We start from the raw sequence: 20760 nt of genomic DNA on the forward strand, positions 1-20760 counted from the left end.
CAGAACGTGACATCATTTAGAATTAAGTAGTACAACATCAATGAAATGCTATTATTTATGAAAGACAGTATGGAAGACGCATCAGTAGATGCCTATTAGAAAAGTCAACAAAGTTACCAGTTTTAAATAAGACATTCTCTTCTCCCACCAATTTTTCACCTACATACCAGCTCCTTCCTCTTTTAAGAGCACCATGTTTTAATCCCAGCAGAGACTTTTAAAAAAGCATTTAAAAGAGTCCAAATCCCCAGTGTATGCTAAACACATACACGTGCACACCCATACACACGTGTCATATTACAGAACTTTTCATATAGTAGCTTCCTTCTAGGTTTAATTGGCAGTGTTCAGGTATTGCAAAGAAAGAATCTAAAACTGAGAAATCAATTCTAATGAGGCTTGTCTCTGGAGCAGCAATCACACAGGAATTCAAGGAATGTTCTGACATCAGTATTAGGAGGACTAGTTTGTTTGCCTCTTTTAAATTTCCAGTGCTTAACTTTTCAACGCCAAGACTGTCAAATTTCCAGGACATGTTTTATTCACTCTGTTTCCTTTGTCTGCAAAATGAAGCTATCACTGAAATATTTCCAAGGAAATCCCAGTGGAGAGCTTTATAGACAGAGAGGTAATTGCATAGATAGAATGAATTGATTCTAAGTCTTTGTACATGTAGAAAGGCAAAGAATATTCCAATGACACTGAAGTCAAAAGACCTGGGGTTTGAAAGCCGTTGAAATAATGTTATGATTAACAGTGAAACAGAGAGCCAAGAAAGTTTTAGGGAGAGAAAGCAAGTTAAACCATTTTTTGAAAAAAGATCTAAAAGCTATCTACTTAAAGAGTCCAGATGATACCAAAGTTCTAGAAAATGGAGAAAAACAAACCCTATTCACAATGTCTTTTGATTTACAGAATTTTAAATTTTTGATGTAAAATTTGTCATTTTTTAAACTTAATTTTTGTAAGTTGCAAAAATGCTTTCATAATCTATTGAATATAAAGGCCTTACCAGGCCTATAATCTTAAACATAGTTTCTCTTTTATTTCTGGAGGTGGAAAACTTCTGCTTTTAGTTTAGGCCCATGGTTCATCTGGAATCACTGAGGATGTATGGCATAATGTAAATGCCAAAATTTTCCTTAAATATGCAATTGCTAAAAAAAAAAAAAAAAAAAAAAAAAAACAACCTTGCAATTGCTATAGACTATTTATGGAAAAAAAGAATCTCTTTTTTGTCACTGAATTGTTTTGTGTCCATGTTAAAAATTAACTATGCACAGGCTTATTTCTGTCTTTGGAGAAGATCTATTTCATTGGCTTATTTGTCTATCCTGACCATGTCTAGTTACTCTATTTCAGTTTTTTTTGTATTTCCATTTTAGAATTAATACATTGTTGTGTGTATGTGGTATGAGGTGTTGAATCTAACTCCTTCACATTAAGCTATATCCCTAGCCCTTATTAGTTTATTTTTTCTTTAGGGACAGGGTCTTGCTAAGTCTCTAAATTGTCCATGCTGGGCTTGAAAACTCTCCTGCCTCACCACCCAGCAGACTAGGATTTTCCACCATGCCCAGCTAGATTTCTTTTTTAAAAAATAAAATAAAATAAAGGCCACAACTACTGCAGCCCTAAACAACCTAGAACTGAACTTCTCTGTGCAAGGGAACTAAAATGTACCCTCATGTTTAAGTCACTTTCATTTTGAATCTCTTTCACTGGACACCAAACCTAATTGTCACTGATACCAGCTCTGACTAGCCCTGGCAGGCCACTTCCCAAGCCCTGGACCAGCAGTCTTGGACAGATAAGTGTGAGCAGGCAGCTCCTCTAGAGTCACAAGAGCTGACTGAGGGAAGGGGGTGCCTCCCAGGAAAATTCGGGTGCTACAGGTAGATGTTAGGAGGATGATGGGTAGTTAAAACAGCATATAGATAGCACCTCACCAGCACAGCCTCAGAACTAAACAGACTGGAGGTTATACATGCTCTGATTTGTGCTTGATACTATCTGTTTTTGAAAAGACTCATTTGGTTTAAAATGTGCTTCCTGCTATCAAATTGCTTGTAGAGTCTGTAATAGGAACGGTGGCGCCAAGCGTGAAGTAGAAGAGACAGAGCTCCACGTCGCTCCCAGAGATCTCAGAGCCAATCTGCGGAAGAATGCAGCGAGCAGCTCAGCTCTCAGAGAGGCCGATCTGGGCATGAACAGTGACCCCTGCCTAAGGAGGAAGCCTCACCCTCACCGGGCGCTGTGCTTCCTTTCTTGTTTTTATTTAACTTGTGCTAAAGAACAAAGTTTAAAAAAATAGGAAGGGACACAGTTTCAGATTGAGAGTACAGGACTGGGGAGTCGCCATGGGAAACTCAATTTTAAAAGCAAGTGGTGACAGAACGGTTGGTGTCAAGCATTCTCTGCAAACCCTGGAGAAGTTTTGAAATATGGATGTGGCAGGTCTGAGGAGCCAAACCCAGCCCAGCCTCCTGGTTGATGCCTGAGGACTTCACATGAGCACTGTGCTTGGAATGTGGTGTTGTGAGAAGACTCAAGTGATCCAGTTGGCAGAAGATGGAAATTCCTTGGAAATGCCTTCCAGCCTGGGCTGAACTCTGCTCTGAGCTGGTTGGCTGCTCTTCATGGTGTACAGCTATGGAGTGAGAGTCGACTCCATTCTGAAAGTCACACAGCTGCCTCAGAAGCTGCCTGGCTGCGTCTCAGATAGATACTTGGCTCTGAGGATTACCCTCGGTTCCTCCTTTTCCTACGATCCAGTTCCATCAAATCTCAATCTGGCTAATGCCTTCCCAAGTGTTAGAGCTAGAAGAAAACTTGAGATTTTGTCTCATTTCGTTCCTGTGATAATTTTGAGGGATTGCTGGAAATTGAACTCCAAAGTCTTGCACATGCTAGCCAAACATGTTACCACTGAGACACACATTTGGTACCCGTGAGACTTTTGGGCCCTTTCTCTGAAATCATCAATCCTAAACTCTTCTTGTGTTTCAAGCAGCCAAAAATGTATTGAACCTGTAAAAAGTGAAATCAGAAGACCAAGGAAGAACATCAAGTGTTAAAGTGTACAAAGAACCCATCTGATCTTACATTTAATGGAGAATAATTAAGCTAAATTATTATCATCAAGCTGATGCTACTCTTTTAATTAAGAACCTGTCTTTGTGCTGTTCCAGGCAGCATATGGATGGAATTAAATGAACAAGGACCCTGGCTTCAGAGGTACAATACCATGCAAGTGGCTTTAGGTGAATAGCAATGACTATTTCCAGTTGGTTTCACCTGTGTTTTCTCCAGAAGCAGACAGATTCCAAGCAACATGGTAGCCAAATCAGAGTCACAAACCTAAGAGGGCACCCTGGACCCAGAGAGCAGGTCAGGGCTCATTTGGGAGATGAGACAATCTTATCCACTTCTGCCTCCTCTCTGCCTTCATCTGACCTGTATCAACAAAAGACTAACAGGCTGCCCTTATCGTCTGCCCTTTCTTTATAAGTGCCATCAAGTTCCTGGCTGCTGGCAGGAGCCAAAAGTCTGTAGAATGCTATTTTGTACTCCATCTTCCTTTGCTTCATATTTTATTTGATTCTAATTTATTTCATTTGGTGAAGCAATAGTTATTTTATTCATTTTGAATCTTTTATGGAGCAAAATACAGTATGGTCTGTATTATATTTCAATTAATGTCATTATTATTTGGGTGTATATATGAGGGTACCATGGAAAGCAAACAGGCTTTGGAATCCTCACATGATGTGGGGGATCTCATTTCTGCCACTTGGTTGCTGCAAGAACCTAGAATGAGAAACTTTACCTCCTCAGGATTCAGTTTCTGCACCTGTGCATTCAAGAAGAGATTATATCTGCCTAGGTCAGGGGAACAAGGAATCACCCATAATGTACCATTTGCTACATTTGTTCAGAAATCAGGTCAACTGCATGGTATTTAGGGATGAGCAGGTTATGCCAAGCCAGCAAGGCTGACTCCAGCAATATCAACACCCCACCAATTTCTCAAACCAAAGCAAAAGTACAAGCTTCAATCATCCCTAAGTTTCATGCTGATACAATGATGGGAGGATAGGGAAGAGCAGGAGAAAGAAGTCCAAAAGACCCACAGAATGAAAGCTTGGGTGGGTTCCTAATAATCATAAGCCAACTGGTTAACAGGGGCCAGTGTCAGTCTCCTTATCAACTAGGAGACTGTAAAAAGTATAGATCAGAAGCCCTTACTGGGTACCCCAGGAATTTGTTATATATCAAGATCCCCCAGTAATTCTTATGTACACAAAAGATTTAAAAGTTCTGCTGTAGAACACTGATGCCAGAAGTTACCTCTAGCTACCACCAGCCAGTGTAGACAACACCAGCAATGACACACAGTGTATACTCAGGCCTCAGGATTATTCATTTGGAACTACAAGGGAATTTTTATATGTGTATTTGCACATTTCAAAAAACTAGATTTTCAGTTTATCTTATAATATCAAAAATCAAGGCAAAGCAGAATCTGAATTTCTCCACGCCATAGCCCCCACCAATTCCAAGCCCATCACATCACCTAGCTCACTCATCTCTACTCACTGTCAGGTTTCTGTGGACAGTTTGGCTTATCATCTCTTTATCTAGCTCTGATCCTCTGCCAACATTCAGAAGTACAAATTTAGAATCCAAAAATTTAAGCAAACTTGACAAGAAAGTTGGGAAGCAAATCTGTAATGTATCAAACATATGATTTCTGTGATTGCAATATCGTTTGTTAAAAGAAGTCCTTAAAGCATCTCATTTTTAATAAGTACTAGAAATTATACTTGTAAAGCATGTGCTTGTGTCTGTGGAAGAAGACATTTTTCAGATACATATAATATGGGTATTTGTTAAAGTTTCCCGGCTGGCTCCATTTTATGCATTCAGGTTTGAAAAACAAGGATTTGAGCAACTCTGATATGATCCAGTTATTCACTCTGCCACCATTGACAAGTAGCAAGATTAGCTTTCTAAATGTTTTCAAACTGATTGAATTATAAGGGAGTTCTTTGCATTGAAGAGCTCTCCTGCAGTTTCCCTTAGAAAACTGGAAGACTTTTGCACATCTTCACCCAATTGTCTCAACTTTTCTTTACCTAATTTGTTTTCTGAACTGAGTTTCAATGTCACTATCTTTTGGAGATAATAATGAAATTCATCCTTTATAGAAACCATATTCTATGCCAGACACAGAGCTAGAAACTTTGGATACCTTCTGTCATATTCTTAACAAGCCAGAAAAGTAGATTTTATTCTTTAACTGGCAAAGCTAAACTGAAACCAGGGTGATCATGTTAGAAAGAGCTACACTAGGCTGGCAAATTCTTGGCTATACCTGGATGCAGCATTTTTCTATAGAAGCCTCTGGTCTGGACCTCTGCATTGCTGGGCTTACAGTTCATAAACAGATCATTGTTTAATTGTACTTTGACCCATCCTCTTATTTGACTGATCAGAAGAGACGCCAGTGATGACCTGCTGAAGACCCAGGCTCCCTCCAGGTACTTACTGTAAATATAAGGCTTTCGTAGCTTGGCTTATTAGGCTCTTAAACACAAGACAGGTGGCTTGATAAAACTGGGGAGAAAAGAACTGGACACTCTTTTGTGAGGAGCCTTCATGAGGACGTGAGTGACAAAACTGAGCATAAATTGAAACTATTAAAGTATATGCCGCTGAGAAGGAGAGAGAGAGAGAGAGAGAGAGAGAGAGAGAGAGAGAGAGAGAGAGAGAGCGCGGAAAGGAGAAAGGAAGGAAGGAAGGAAGGAAGGAAGGAAGGAAGGAAGGAAGGAAGGAAGGAAAGGCCTGAGTTCTTGGTTTCTTTTAGTTTTGGTAAAGATTCTTTTATTTTTAATAATAATTGTACAATATTTGTACACATTTGTGGAGTATCAAGTGCTACTTCAGAACACAAATTCAGTGAGTATGGTTTGGTATTTACTAGACTTTCCTCTCCCTGATTACTTAGCCATCTTCTATGTCAAAATAATAGTAAACAAATATTTACCTTACAGAATTATAGCCTATAACTCCAGTGACTGCAACCTAAAACAAAGAATAAGAACTTCAAGCTGGTTTGCTCAGCTCGTATTTGTCTTATTCATCTAATCACACAGAAGGGCAAGACACACCAGGAGCCCATTTACCCTCCACGTGTATTTGGGGTGGTGTGTGTATCCTTGTCACTATAGTGATAAGGAAATAAATGCCAGAGACTTCAGATGTCTGCTAGAATCTACTTTTGCTAGTCGGCCTTTTGAGACCATAATTTTACTTTAAATGCATTTTTAAGATATGACTTTTAGTACTCCTTAACAGAGTTCAACCAAATGTGATAAATATTTGCATTAAAAGCTAGATGCCATGCATGTGTAATTCCATCGGATGGCTAGATGTTTTATACAATACTAAAACGAAAATTAAACGTGAAGTCCAATTTATGTTTTTATTTTTAAATAGCTGGTATAAATTGATTTCTTTTTAATTGAAAGTTACCTAGTTTGATTATAAAACTTTAATAATAAAAACAGTCATTTTGTAATCACTTGATCTGTTTCATGTTTTGCCACACTGCCAATATTAAATTAATTCACTTCTTAATAAAAATAATTCCTAATGTTGAGAAAATACTGACAGGTAGAGAGAAGCTTTATTAAGACCATCAGTATTAAAACTAAATCCTTTTTTTCATTATAGAAGATACAGTCAATTTAATTAATACACCCTAATCCCTAGTTGACATTAAATTCATCTAAAACCCACATTCATATAGATTATTAGCACCAAGTTATAAAAATATTTTAAATGATTAATATATAGAAGATACACACTTCTGGAGATTCGGATGAGTAGAGTGATTACATTATTAAATATTCTATAAATGAACTAATCAGCAGAGAATATTTCTTTAGTTTACTAAATGCTTCTAATTTAGAAAAAAAAAAAAAAAAAAAAAAAAAAAACAGTGACAAGAAAATATCTTTTCCAAGAAAGGAGTTTGAAAATTCACTCCACTATTGATCTGGAGTTGATTTTTCCTTCTAAGTTTAAGTCATCACAGTATAAAACCTGAGCCAGGATCCAGGGGGACCAAAAGAAAAAAAAAAATTTCAAAGTAAAAAAACAAAAATAGTTGAGCCAAAATTTATATTTGAGTAAGGGAAATGCTTGAGAGATGACTTTAATTTGTAAAACTTTCTGATTTTTTTTTCCTTGCCTGGTCTAGAAAAGGGAATTTTTAATAAAGCCATAAAAGATTCACACCTAGCATTTTAAATATCATTCTAGGTTGTATGTTGTGTTGTTTTAAGACATGTTTATGTGTGAACTTATTTTAATTGGATTTTGAAAATGTAAGAGCCTTATAACATACCAGGGGGTATATTTTTACTCTGGCGTTTTTCAATCTGTTTTCTAGCTACAGGTCAGTTTACAAAGAATGCCATCATGTATTATGGCACTAAGTTCACATTACGTTCTTATCCTGACCACGTGCAGCCTGGCCTTACAGATGTGCAGCTTCATGAAGGAGCCCCTTTTAGGGGATTCTCAGATCTTCCAGCAGGGCAACACAAACCAAGCAAAATAACTTTCTTTCCAATGTACATTAACTTAAAGAACTTACCTTTCACATTAAGTAACAACAACAAGAAATAGCCTTGTATTTTAGCCAGCTTTTCAATTTAAGCATAAGCTCTAGAGCTAATTAATTTAATAGACTACAAGATGCCAATTTTCTTTATTTACCTTTTTTTGTCTTGATAAACATTAGTGTGCTTGAATGGATACCTCTATTTTCCTTGGCGTTTTAAAGCTTCCTTTTATGTGTGTGAAAAATGGCTAAATATGTCAGGGTTTATCAAACAGAGCCTGGCTTTTTTAGCTGGTCCCTTTCTCCTTATCTAGCAAACACATTACCCTCTCCATCAAAACGGAGCAGAGCAAACACTGCTGTGGACCGCACACATAACCAGGGCTACCTTGAAATGGTCCCCAGACTTTAAACTCAGCCAGAAAGCTGATTAGGTCCCAGATCTTTGGGCATTATCTTATTTTTGATAGCTGTGCTATGAAAAGGCAATAAAGAAAAAGGCTGTCTAATAGAAAGGCAAGTTAAAGTGTCTGTTACTTAGGAGGTGCACTTCAAAGGAAGGGGGGGGAGAACTGGGTAAACTTGTTTAACTATTTGCTAAATCTTTAAAAGGGCCATGTTTTTAAAAAGAATTTATGTGTGAGTTAAAATTTTTTTTAAGTCCAAACAATTCACATGTAGGAAACGACAGATTACCCTGGTATATTTGCCCTTCTGGAGATACGCTAATATCTTTGTTAGTGCCTTTTAAGCAACTTTGAAATTATTATTAGTTAAGGATTCATGCCAGGTCTGTAGAGCCATTGTGAAAATGTTTGTGTATTTCACTCAAATTCCTTTTAGTCCTCTCTGCAAAAGAAAAATTATGGAAAAAAGAGAGAAAAGGCCTAACACTGAGACTGAGTTTAAACACCTAAAATTCAATTTTATGTGAATTGTATGATAGAGGATAGACAGATAATACTTAGGAGTAATATTTTACAAGTGTGCAAATTTTTTGACTGAGGTTGAGCACGCTGATCTTCACCAAGTGCAGCACCTCAGGGTTTCAGGCAATCGTGGTGCCCACACGGGGTGGAAACACTCTGTCTTATCACACTGAGTACATGCAAAAGCTAAGTGGGAAGTGGCACACTTGACTGAAAGAGAAGCAGGGCGTGGTCCGGAGGGCAAGGTCAAGGCGAACACATGTCAGAAAACAGCAGTGCCTGTTCAGGCTTGTTTGCAAGAGTAGGTTGGGGGAAGGACACGAGCTAAAAACTGTTCCTACCTGAGGCTGTGTGACCTGACTTCGGAAAGCAAGTTACACTCTGGACCCACGGTGTGCAGCCTGGAGAGGAGGGCAGGGAGCTCTGTGCCATCTTCAACACTTGGATTTCGATTTCCTTTAGTGTTGATCTCCGCTTCCGTACAATCCAAATTGCAAGACGCCAGCTCGAAAATCAAAAAGAAAAACATCCCACAGTTGACGTTATGCCACTAAGATTTCTGATTAAAACTGGTTTTGTCTTAAATCTAAAGCCAAATATGTGGTCTGAAACAAAGTCAAACCCTGAACATTTTTATTATTCCAACCTACTCACATCAAGACCTTACATGTGAATCAATATTCCAACATGTTGTTTGGAAATATCTCTTTCTGTTAGAAGTAAATTTGGACTTAGGCAACCTAATATAATAGATGGTAGGGCATGGCACATATGAAGTACAAAATCTCAAAGGCTACTTCCAGCAAAGAATGTTAAAATATCAGTAAAGTATTAAATATCATGAACAGAAGATGTTTTAAAAAGCTATGAAGGACTTAGACTTTTTTTTAACAGAAATGTTAAGCATACCCATTATCAATTTTATTTTATTTATTTATTTGTACTAGGAATTGAACTCAGAACCTCATGCTCACCAGACAAGTGCTGTGCCTCTGAGCTATATCCCTGGCCCTCAGGACTCAGATATTTAGTATAAGCAAACTTGTGGGAAGAACACGCTGGTATCCTTGTCACCTAGAGTGGCCACAGAGTGAGTTACAGGGTGGTTTGATTTTATGAAGGTGTCTAGAATTTCCCTGTGACTTGGGGCATTCCCACCTCTTCCTGGAGCCACATGCTAACCTGGCATTTACATGGAAGGCTATTTAGTGTATCTGGGTCTGAAGGACACCAGGAGGACATTGGTCACTTTATCCTTGGACTGGCAGCTTTGTAATTTAGAAACTTCAGTATCAGGCAGGTTTTGGAGAAGTCTCAATAGGACCAGTTCAGATTTAGTTTCATTGTTTTCATAACAGCGCCTCATACTGATAGGCCGATCCGTAGGAGAAATCACTGGAGAAGCTACTCCTTAACTTAACCTCTCCAGGGTAACCTGGGGACGTAACATAAGAACTGTGTGCACAGCAAGGCTGGGCTTCAGTTTCGCTTTTTCGTGTCCCCTGCAGGTGGGAAAGTCAGTCCCAAATGAAATGAGAGGAACTGATGGTCTCTTTGGCTGTCATTCAGAGAATGAGTCTGTGAAATGTTGGCCTTATCCCAGAGAACCAAGCACAAAGTGGTCAAGACCTGTGCCCTTGCAGAAGGAGGGGTTGGTAGATGTGTAAGTCTGCTGCTATGGTAAATTGCCTTATTTACCTAAAAAAGAAAAGAAAAGAATACAATTGAACTTTTAGCGTCTGGTTGCCACATTATATGTAATCATAACAAAAACATTATTATTAATATTAATAAGATATTAGGACACTATATGGGCTAGAAGCAATAACTGATAAATGACTAGGAAGGGCTATGTGGAAAGCTCTGAACTGAGTGTCACATGAATTAATTCACATAATCCTTACAGCAACTCCTGATGTACTTCCTGTGACTTCACAAGATGAAGAAACCCAGGAACAGAAAAAAAAACTAACTTGCTCAGGGCTGTACAGCTAAATGGGGGCCAGACTTCCAAGAAGTTAATTTGTACGTGTAGATATGTATGTGCTGGCATTAAGTAGTCAAATTGTCCCCTTGAAACTAAATAGGACGCCATTCAATTTATTCAGCTCCCCAAGAAACAGTGAGCTGGTTTTCTTCGTCATTATGGATAATGTACACAGTGGTCTATTAAGTCAGCTTGGTGTGATGGCGTGAGAAGGTTTATTCCCAGTGCAAACCTATGACTGCTGAAACACCTATCAACAGTGCTGTGACTCAGTTCACCGTGGTATCTCGGAACTTCTGTTGCTCATGTGATTAAACTGTGTAGAATTCATCACCACAAATACTGGCCGGTCCTTCACCTTGCCTGATCTGCCTTAGTGGCCCTGGCTGCCATGGAAGCACAGGTAAACATTTCCTATGCCAGGTTACCCTTTCGCCTTCTATCTGAACATCTGTACTTACTTTCGATATTGGACGTTCTCTCAGAAGGAAGATGCCTCTCCTGGAGCTCTGCAAACATTCTGGGATTTTTGTCATTGAACATCATTGAAGGATAAATAGCAACATCTAGAGATTAAAAAAAGTTGCTGAACATGATTTTATCAGCAAAGAAAGCATGCCATGGGGGTCTTCAGATCTGTTCTTAGCAAGAGACATTAAGACAGAGACTTTAATGACAACAGAACTAAGGCATGTGTGATAGAAGCAAATGGTAACTGGTATCAGAAGTGTATCACATGTGATTCATGCCTCTATCACTATTTTAAAATACATAATTAAGCCAAAAGATACACTTTAATAGGTGATACTCAAGGATGGGGAAAAAATTGTTAACATTACCAAAAAATCTACTATCACTCAGAATATCAAACACAATTCCTCTAACATTAAACTAAGACTTGAAGAAGAAAATACTTTAGGGGGTGTAACGTATTTGAAATTCCTTCTAAAAATGGTATGCTACCAGCCCACCGTTGCAGGTAGCATTACATACTTATACAACTAACCATTTTAGTAATGTACTCCCCGTTTGACCCAAAGTCACAAAATAAAACTGATAGGCACAAAGAGAGAGAGAGAGAGAGAGAGAGAGAGAGAGAGAGCGAGAGCGAGAGATATGACTTTTCAGACTTCAAGAATCTCTAAAAGACAAATTTAAAACATCTAGTACAGTGAAAAGCAGTTTTGTGAGTAGAAATTCATCACAATTTGAAAACATTGCTTTTACACACAGAAACAAAAATATTACCAGTCACGATAATAATTACCAAGATGCACAGAAAAATGTGCCCCATTTTATTATGACAAAAACATTTACTACACAAACATATATTAGTTGATCCATAATATATATGTTTGTTTTACTAATGTTAGCAAAAAATTGTCAAAAGTTCCTTTTAGAAATCTAATAGGGATTAATTATTCGTTGGTCCTGCACTATGTAATACTAATGTCAAGTTACAACTTTCTGAATTTCTAGGACATGCCTATAGCATCATGTCCTTGTCCTTGAAAATACACAAATATTATGAATGTTTGCTTGCACACTGAACAGCTGTTTAAAAAAGAAGAAAAGAAATCTTTCTTCACCCTTAGAGTGAGTACACCTGCTAGGAATCCAGCTTGCTGCCTGAAAACTTTATAAACTAAGTTCACAAAGCAAACTCAGAAGAGCAGGCGTGGGAAAGAACAGTGTTGTCTGCCTTTCCACTGCTGGCACACTCCAAACCTGCTGTGGGAAAAAAGAGGAAGAGTGCCAGAGGCGACTCCTGCACCATCTGACCTTGTCCTCACGGCCTCTCCCTCCTGTACCATCCACTGCCCGGTCCAGGAAATGTTGGTCCAGCCACAAATGCAGGATGAGTCATCTGATCACACTTCAGGGATCTAGGGTAAATAAAGTTTCCATGCCCTGCAATTATTAAGGACAAGAGCCAAACAATCCAGAGACATTTAAAATATTTGGTGGTGGAAGGTTTGGTGGCAATAGTCCTTCACTGAAATTTCCTACAGGGTAGTATTTTTTTTTTTTAAACCTAGTCTGTGATGCAGAACCTGCTGTGCTAAATTATGAACCAAAGGCTTTGGGGTGGGAACAATCAATCACGATACCTGGGGTAGTGTGTAATGCACGTGCTCCTGTCAGCGGGAACAGGCTGCCCCTGAACGGAGTCCCCCAGCAGGTTAAATAAATATGATACTATAGACAAACCGACGGGATCACAGGACTGCATCAATCAGCTTTGATAAAATACAATCTTCCTTTAATACATGCTGAGAAAGTTATTTAACACTTACAAACCCCACATCCATTCCTTGCCCTTTTTATTTTTTTAAGTCTTCTTGGGAAAGTGTAATTCTTTTAAAGGGCAAGAAGAAGAAGTTGTAAGATCCTGACGGTGGAGAAGTGGGCTTCCTGGCACCGGTGAAACTGAGGCAAACTATTAAACTCCAGGGTGCCCAGAGGGAAGGGGCTAGGGGTTCCCGGAACTGGTCAGAGGGTAGGGATGATGCAAATCACACCTGAAACGTTTCAGGGGCTCTGGCAAAATGCGACTACCTTGTTGAAACAATTCCCGCGGAGAAACCCCTGGTGCATTTCAATTCCACTTTGATTTCAGTTGTTTTCCGCTCTGTGGGTTTTGCGCACGTGGGGCCAATGAGAGAAGTACTGTATTCTGGATTAATTTGGAAGAAAAATAACTGGGCAAGGAATAATTTGATGGGGATTGGGGACTGTGAATTCAAGAGGATGACTCTGGAGCGCTGTGGTAAAGACAACCCCATGGCTTCGCACTGGTGACACTCGGGGGTCAGTAGCAGGGGAATGAGAAGACAGCTTCTCTAGGGAAGCTGCCAGGGATGCTAGGCTGCTCCTGCGCCCGGGCTCTCCACTCCCCAGTTCCAAATGGTGAAGTAATTAAAGGTGGAGGGTGGGTGGCAGGACCTTCCTGAGCTCTGCCCGGGGCTGGGCTGTGAAGTCCATTTTGACTTTCCCCTGCAGGGCCACCCGATGTCTCCTAGTGGCTCCCGTGACCCAGTGTCACCCGGGTCCTCTGCTGGCCGGCCGCACGCGGATCTGCTAAGCCCAGAGCCTCAGTGTCAAGTGGGCAGACAGTGACCACGCGCCTGGGAGGACACGTCCATAGGTGAGCCTGACAGGGCCCCAGGGAAGGCTGACAGCCCATCTCTTCACAGTGCAGCTCAATGCCTATCAAAAATGAGCTCTCCTATGCATAGTAGGGCAGGGAAGAATGCCCATCTTCCCCGGCCTGTGAGGTGTCCATGGCCACCTCTGCCAGCTCGTGGAAGCTTCTGGGCCCCAGCTTAGCACTGACCCATCTGGGCGCCCCGGTTAGCGCTGCTTCTCTCCCCCCCCCCCCCAGTGTCCCCAGGATTCACTCTAGGGCTCAGGCCGAGCTGCTGGCTCCGAGGCCCAAGGTGGAAACGTCCTCAGGTCACCTCGACCCGACCCGGGCTCTCCCTTGGGACAGGTGGCCACCCAGGACGGCGCAGGACTGGGACTGGGTGGAGGCAGCTGGGAAAGCCCCAGCCCAGACTGGGCCCTTGTGCCTACCCTGCGCCCTACCCAGCCCCAACCAAATCCCGAGACCCACCGCGGTGGGGAAGAATGGGGTGAGGGTGGGGGGCCAGAGGCCGGCTACCCTCCGCGCTTTCAAGCTGGAAATTCACTCGGGGTTCCTTAACAGGGCCTTGGGCTTCTCCCCTCCTGCAGCAGTGAGGCTTCCTCCCAGGAGGTGCAGGGCAGGGGGAGAGGGAAGGGGAGGGCGTGGTGGCCACAGAGCTCGGGAGACACAGGAACCCCTGTAACCTTTTTGTAGACTTTGCGCTTTGGAGAGCTCTTTACCTGAAACTGACACGCAAGCGCTCTCCGGGGGCCTGTTGAGCAGATGGAGTGGCAGGGCCAGGCGGGGCCTGTTGGCCAGACACGGGGACATTTGTCATGGGTGACCCAGCGCCTCGGCTTCTGAGCCCACGCCGGCGCGGGGAGGCCCGCGCTAATGTAATAAGGGTACAGCGACAAGAGCAAAGGCCTCTCTCGCCCCGGGGCCGCCACATGCTCACTGGGTTTTACTGTCAGGGCTGGTCCAGGCTGTGGCTTCATTTCATATTCCATTAATATTTACAGCAGCTATTGAATTTCCCATTACAAAGTTCACCATACACACTGCTAATATGAAATTTTAATAGTATTGTGCGCATTATGAAAAGTCCCGCCATGAAAGGGGAGGAGGGCGGATCCCACGAAGAAGTTGCCCTGGGAAGTTACTGCCCCTCAACCTCCCAAAAAGCCTCCCCAACTCCGACTGGAGAAACCTTTTCATTTGCAACTATTATCATAGAGATGTAAAAGAAGGGGCATGTTATCATTATTGAAAGCACTCCCGGGAAATGGAGTGGGCAAAGAACAGGGTGCTAAGTGAAGCTTTCCAAGTTGCAAGTGTGACGCGCTTACACCCTCACTTCCTGAAAAGGTTCTGCTCTTCCACAGTGGGGAGAGCAGGAGCAGCTTGAGGAGCTGGGCAGCCAGCAATCCATTCCTAGGTTGTGCTGGGTTCTGGCCACCCCAATCCTGGCAGGAAAGAGGTTTCTGAGGCTGCAGGAGGACAGAAGCCCTTTCCCCTCCCGGGCAGCCTCCCAGGCCCCAGGAGTTCCAAATCTTCAGCTCCAGAGGAACAAACTTGGCTGACAAGTGTGAGGATCTCTCTTTTGCCTGATGTTTACCTTTTCAGGCTGGACACCTAACTTCAGGGGTGTTTTCCCCGGTGGAAGACTGTCCTGAGGCCATGGCTCCCACTGCGCTCAGTGTGCAACTCAGCTTGGAGGAAAAAAAGGGGAGGGAAAAGGGATGAATTTGGCCAGAACGCTTGGAAGTCTTCCAGCTCAAAGGCCAACCCCGACAGTGGCTCACAGGGTGGGCGCCCAGCAGTTTGGAGCAGGCCACACTGCGAGGTGGGGTTGTTTTTCTTCTTCTGCTGCATCAGGCAGCTTAGTGGGGCCAAGGGGTGAGGCATGTGGTGTGGCAGCTTCGGGCTCCATCTCCAAGCACTGCTTCCTGTGCACCCTTTTCCCCATGAAGCCCTGGCCATCACGGGGCCAGTGACTACACACACACACACATACACACACACACACACACACACACACACACACACACACACACACGCACAGCCACCTCCCAGTCCTGTCCTATATGCTCAAGACCCTGCTCCTGCAGGCACCCAGGTGCCCTCAGGTCTCTGAGATGTGTCTGTCCTTTCCATTTAACTGAGGTGACTTTTCACTTCTTGCCCTGGGCTGGGGATGTGGCTCAGTGGCACAGGGCCTGCTTGGCAAGTGCAAGGTTGTGAGTCTGATTCCCAGTAACACTCCACCACCTCCACCAAAGCAGAGCAGTATTAACTTCTCATCTGTCAGGCTTCTTGCTTTCTGCACTCACCTTGCCCTACCCCGGCTAGATCAGGGGGCAGGGTGTGCTGTGATGTCCCCGGTGTGTGTGAAGCTTCCTCCTCTGCCCTCACTCTCTCCCTTCCCCTCCTCACACTCTTCAGGGCGTAAATTAATGATGGTACTCAGAACACCACTGCCATATCTTAATAAGCTCTACTTTGCAATAAAAGGGCAATTTCTGGATCTTTGGGTTACTTATCAGCTAAAAGAAAATGACAGTGCCAGAAGGTAAAGAGGGGTGACATTTCCACAGGCAGATCTGGTGTGGGGTTTTTTATTCCCAAGTTTTAAAAATTATTGCTACTATTATTATTATCCCCCTTTTGTGTGTGTTTTGTTAAAACCCTTAAATGTGTCATGCTTTGTCACATCCTCTGTGTGTGTTTTTAGAGAACATTTGAATAAAAGGCTCGATGCCAGGTATTGGTGACACGGGGGGGGTGGAGTTTTCAGCGGTTCCACAAAGAGTTGGCCGCCTCTATTTGCATAAGGTCAGAGTAGTGCTTCTGATAGAACTTTGCCAGCATCTCTGTCTCTTAGCAACACTCTTGCACTCTTGGTCCCTGCATTAAATTGACTGGTCCCTTCCTTTTCTTCCTTTCATTGGGAGGCTTACAATAAAATGTCACCCTTCCAACCTGTGCCTGTCACCCAGTAGGTCATCTGTATCTCCCCCCTGCTCCCTCCCCTCTCCTCTCCCCCTCCCTTTCTTCCCCAGCTCCAATTATAAGATGAGATTATTCATTTGGTGGGTTCCCGAAACTGTTTCATTTTATGGTGTTAATTAATATTAATACCATTTCTCCTTTTGTTATTAATAAAAAGCCCTCATAAACAGAGGCAAGATAAGGAGCAAATTGGCAGCACCTGCCAAACAATGGGCCTCGCACAGGGTAATAAGGCCAGGGAAGATACAGGGTGCAGCGGCTGGGTCGGTCTCTCCACCCATTTAGTTGATGCGGGGTTGAGCGCTGCACACAAGCCCTGGAAGCCTTGGAGCAGGCCAGGCAACCCTCTTGGCTCAGGGATGGGAACCCGTGACAGCATCCAGATGCTGATAGGTGGTGTTAATGGAGGGTCACGTTTGGACAATAGCATCCATCACTTGCTTCCTGGCTCCACTGTCAGATGCAGTCATTTCTGACTACTCCAGCACTCAGATTTAGGATAGATTCAATCATTACCTTCACCTTGGCAACAGAATATACAAATCTACTGAGAGTTCTTCTTTAGGATTTTATCATGCGTTCCTTTCTTGTTCATTTTAAAAGAAGAGAGCCCTAAGTGTTCAATGCATTCCTTCCCATAGTGTTCTATCAGCAGCTGCCCAGTTCCTCAACAGGATAATAGCTGCTTCATTAGCACCCAAATGAATGAATGAACAAATAAAACTTTTGTCTGAGTGCCTGGATGATACTGTTGGTTTTTATGTCTTATCAGTTGGGCCAAATAGTCTCTGGATAGTCTGTAAAGTTTGCCACGAAACTGACTTTGGGGAAGGGACTGTGTGCTCCTATCTTTCAGAGTACATAGAAAATATTTTTTTTTTTCCTTTTGACAAGTGTTTCCAACTAAGTAAAAGCAGTTATGCCCAAAAGGAAAGGAGATGAGAGGGGAATAGGAAGAGGGCCTTTTATGTTTGTTGTTCCTAAAGTTAAGAATTAATTTAAGTAGAAGTAAACAAATTAAAATCCTAAGCAGCTCTTTCTGGAGGGAGAGAGAATCAGAGACGAAGGAATGCTGGTGAGTTCTTTCCCGTCTTGCTTCTTGGACAGAGAAACCGGGCCCTTTCCTAGAAGAATGGTTTGTTTTCTGAAACATGCGACTCACTGCTTTAAGTGTAGCACATGGTAAAATAAAACAGCCTGCTTTTCTCTGATATGTTCACAACCCCCTAGATCTGCCTGCGTGCCCTATAATTCTTGCAGTGTATCGCCAGATAAATTTGCAGGTAATGGGGTCTGAGAAAAGCAACCAGGGTTAAAAGTCAACTAGCTCCTCTTTAATAATTCACGTGTCATATTTCTTCCACTATGTCAAGTTTGCTAAAGAAGATGGACAGGGGCTGATGGCGGGCACTCGAGTTTATTATTCCAAGTCTCAGAAGGGAAGAAAATAGTAAAAAGATCCCCCCTCCTCCCAAAGGGGCTAACGTAGCCTGTACTTTCTTTGCCTTATTTTCCAGCCCATCTCCAGGATACCTGGAAGTTGTGTAAAGACTGGGGTGCAAAACACATCGCTGGGGATTTTTCCTGCTTTCATTTACCCCTCCTTACAAACGTGTCTCTTTTTCTCCTTAACACTATGTTCCCTCCTATAGGCTTCCAAGTGGCAATTTTGTTAGTATTTTCGCCACAAGTCAGAACACTTCTCTGCCAAAGCAATTTCACTTACAGGTGATGGTTTTTATTTTAGCTTTCTTGTAGATGACCTTTCTTCTTTGTACAACTGTTTTTCCAGCAACTGCTGTTGACAGCTTCTGGTATCTTTGACTTAAATCTCTCTGTTCTCTTTCTTTTGGGAGAAGTGTGGGTGAAAGTTTGAAATGTGTGACTTTTTATTTTCTCTTGACAATTTGCTGCTTCCTGGAAAAGAAAAGGACACAGTGCATAAGAGAACAACATGAAAATCAAAGAAGCTTTCAGCATATTCAAGTTTGGTTCTAGAGGATGAGTTGAGATATTCTCAGATTCCAGAGAGAAAGAGAAAAAACAGAGTTGCAGATTGAGTTTTTTACCTATTGAGATTTTTTCCCACGTGTAGAAATAAACACAACACTCAAACTGCTTTGAGTTTTTCTATTGCTTGTGTTACCCTCTTAGATTTTGAAAGATTTCAATTTACAGAGAACAAGGTGGGGGAGTAATTTCGTTTACAATTTCTCTCCCCTAATCTTTTGAAGAGAAAAATATTAGAGAAAGATTTTGTATCATGAGGGTTGACATTTTCCACGTGCTATTTATTTAATGGAAATGATCCTACAGTTTTGCAAATTTTCCTCCTGACCATATGCACAGTAGAGAGCCATTTGAAAAACAAGTACTTTGTAACTGTTTAGTTCAAAATGAGAACAAATGGCCTGCTCTTCCTGGAAACAGTTTTATTTTTAAGGTACAATAATCACTATTAGTACATCATTGTAGAGTAACAAATAATACCTCCCAGTCCACTCATCTTAGCTTCAGTGCTATACAAAAATTCCCTGTGTTACGGGTGTTTTTTTTTTTTTTCCATTTATTTCCACCCGTGTCTGTTTGATGTTGACTAAGTTTTTGCAGAAGTTTCTTTGCACAGGTACCCAGGGCACATTTTGCAGGCTAGCTTGTAGTAAGAACGTTCTTCTGTTTCCATCATCAGTTTCAGGTGGAGATCTGTTGTTACGTCTCATATAAGTCGTTAAGGGGGAGATCTGAGAGTTCCTGAGGGAGACCGTTTGTAAAAATCAGGCACACTCTGACAGAAGAATGAATAGTTCTGAAAGAAGTGTATAATTAAATATTGGGTCTGAGTGGAGAAAACAGATTTGGGAGGTGCTCTTAGTTTGGGTAAGCAAAAGAGGAGTTACAATGTACCCAAGATCCTCTACAATGTACCCAAGATCCTCTCCGCACTAAATAGCCTATTGGAAACTAACAATCAATAGTTTTTAAGTTGTTACATTTTATGCAAGAGAAGGAAAAGAGCTTGAGCAACTTTTCAAACTCCGGGCAGAAGTCAGTCTTTCAAAGAGGAAAAACTGGTGGCCCCTGGCCTCATATTTGCAATTTTATCTGCTTCTCCCAGTTCTCAAACATAGACTTAGAAGACATTGTTCACACGTCATTTGCATAGTTCTTTAAGGGAGGAGACAGAGCATCTGCAGTTGTTTTTAAGTGTATGCATAATGCCTTAAGTATTGCTTGCAGAAAACTTTCTAGTCTACGAATTCACATGAGCTAAAATCCTTTAAGGAAACGAACTTTATAGGGGAGTCTAGCTCTTGAGACTACTAACTCCATCTCCAGGTGAGCTGTGTGGGGATGGACCTGGGACGACAGCCTTTTGGGAGGCAGGGCTGCCCAACCTTCTTACTCCCTAAGTTTTCCCACATAGCTGCCTCCTTCACTAAGGTGGGAGCCTGGGGCCACCCCACTTGCGGTCTGCGTCTGCACCTGACGTGTTGCCTTGGGTTCCGCCAGGGCCCCCACCCCATTCTGAATTCCCAGCACTGAGTTCCCAGCTGTTCTCCAGTGGCCAACGGTGATGAGAAAGAAGGCAGGACCAGCTCCCCGCCCTGCAAAATCAGCTGACCAGAAAAATCCTTAAGAACGGGGGCCATGGAGCTGACTTCGCAGAAGATCCACAGAATTCAGCACGTGGCAGAAAACACAAGTCTTTGCGGTGATTGTATTCTCACCAGTTTTAACTAAAGTGAGAAGAGGGAAACTTGGAGAGAGAAAAACAGATAAATAAAGCAAATCCAGGAGGATCTGGTGGGAGGCTTGTTGCAAACAGAACGGTGATCTCAGGCTTGTCCCTTCGGAGAACCAGAAGGGAGCCTGCCAGAGCAGGGAAGAGTGGTTTCCTTCGTGCGGATAACCGAAAACAAAACAGCAAACGCTGGGCGCGGAGGTGTCTGGCATCTTCTGGGGCGGTCCTCTGCAGCCTCGGCCTGTGGCTCGCCCAGGACAGGCGCCTGGCCGGGCCTCGGGCTCCAGGCCGCTGCTGAGAGGGACAGCGCCGCCGGTCCCCGGGCCTGGC

At 42.4% G+C, this 20760-nt stretch overlaps 1 long non-coding RNA gene across 2 annotated transcripts in view; it reads right to left on the reverse strand.

Annotated features, from left to right (window-relative positions):
- Nucleotides 1–13889, reverse strand: part of LOC106028863 (uncharacterized) — a 63605-nt gene extending 49716 nt beyond the window's left edge. For both annotated transcript variants that reach the window (XR_010047937.1, XR_010047938.1), the window contains exons 1-2: nucleotides 11011–13889; nucleotides 8904–10260 (exon numbers count right to left, since the gene is read on the reverse strand). This is a non-coding gene — a long non-coding RNA (uncharacterized LOC106028863). The remainder of the gene's footprint in view (nucleotides 1–8903; nucleotides 10261–11010) is intronic.
- Nucleotides 13890–20760: the final 6871 nt, after the last annotated feature.

Source organism: Cavia porcellus, unplaced genomic scaffold (genome assembly GCF_034190915.1).
Source record: "Cavia porcellus strain 051 isolate PalLab524CR breed Dunkin Hartley unplaced genomic scaffold, mCavPor4.1 scaffold_6, whole genome shotgun sequence".
Lineage (NCBI taxonomy): Eukaryota > Metazoa > Chordata > Mammalia > Rodentia > Caviidae > Cavia > Cavia porcellus.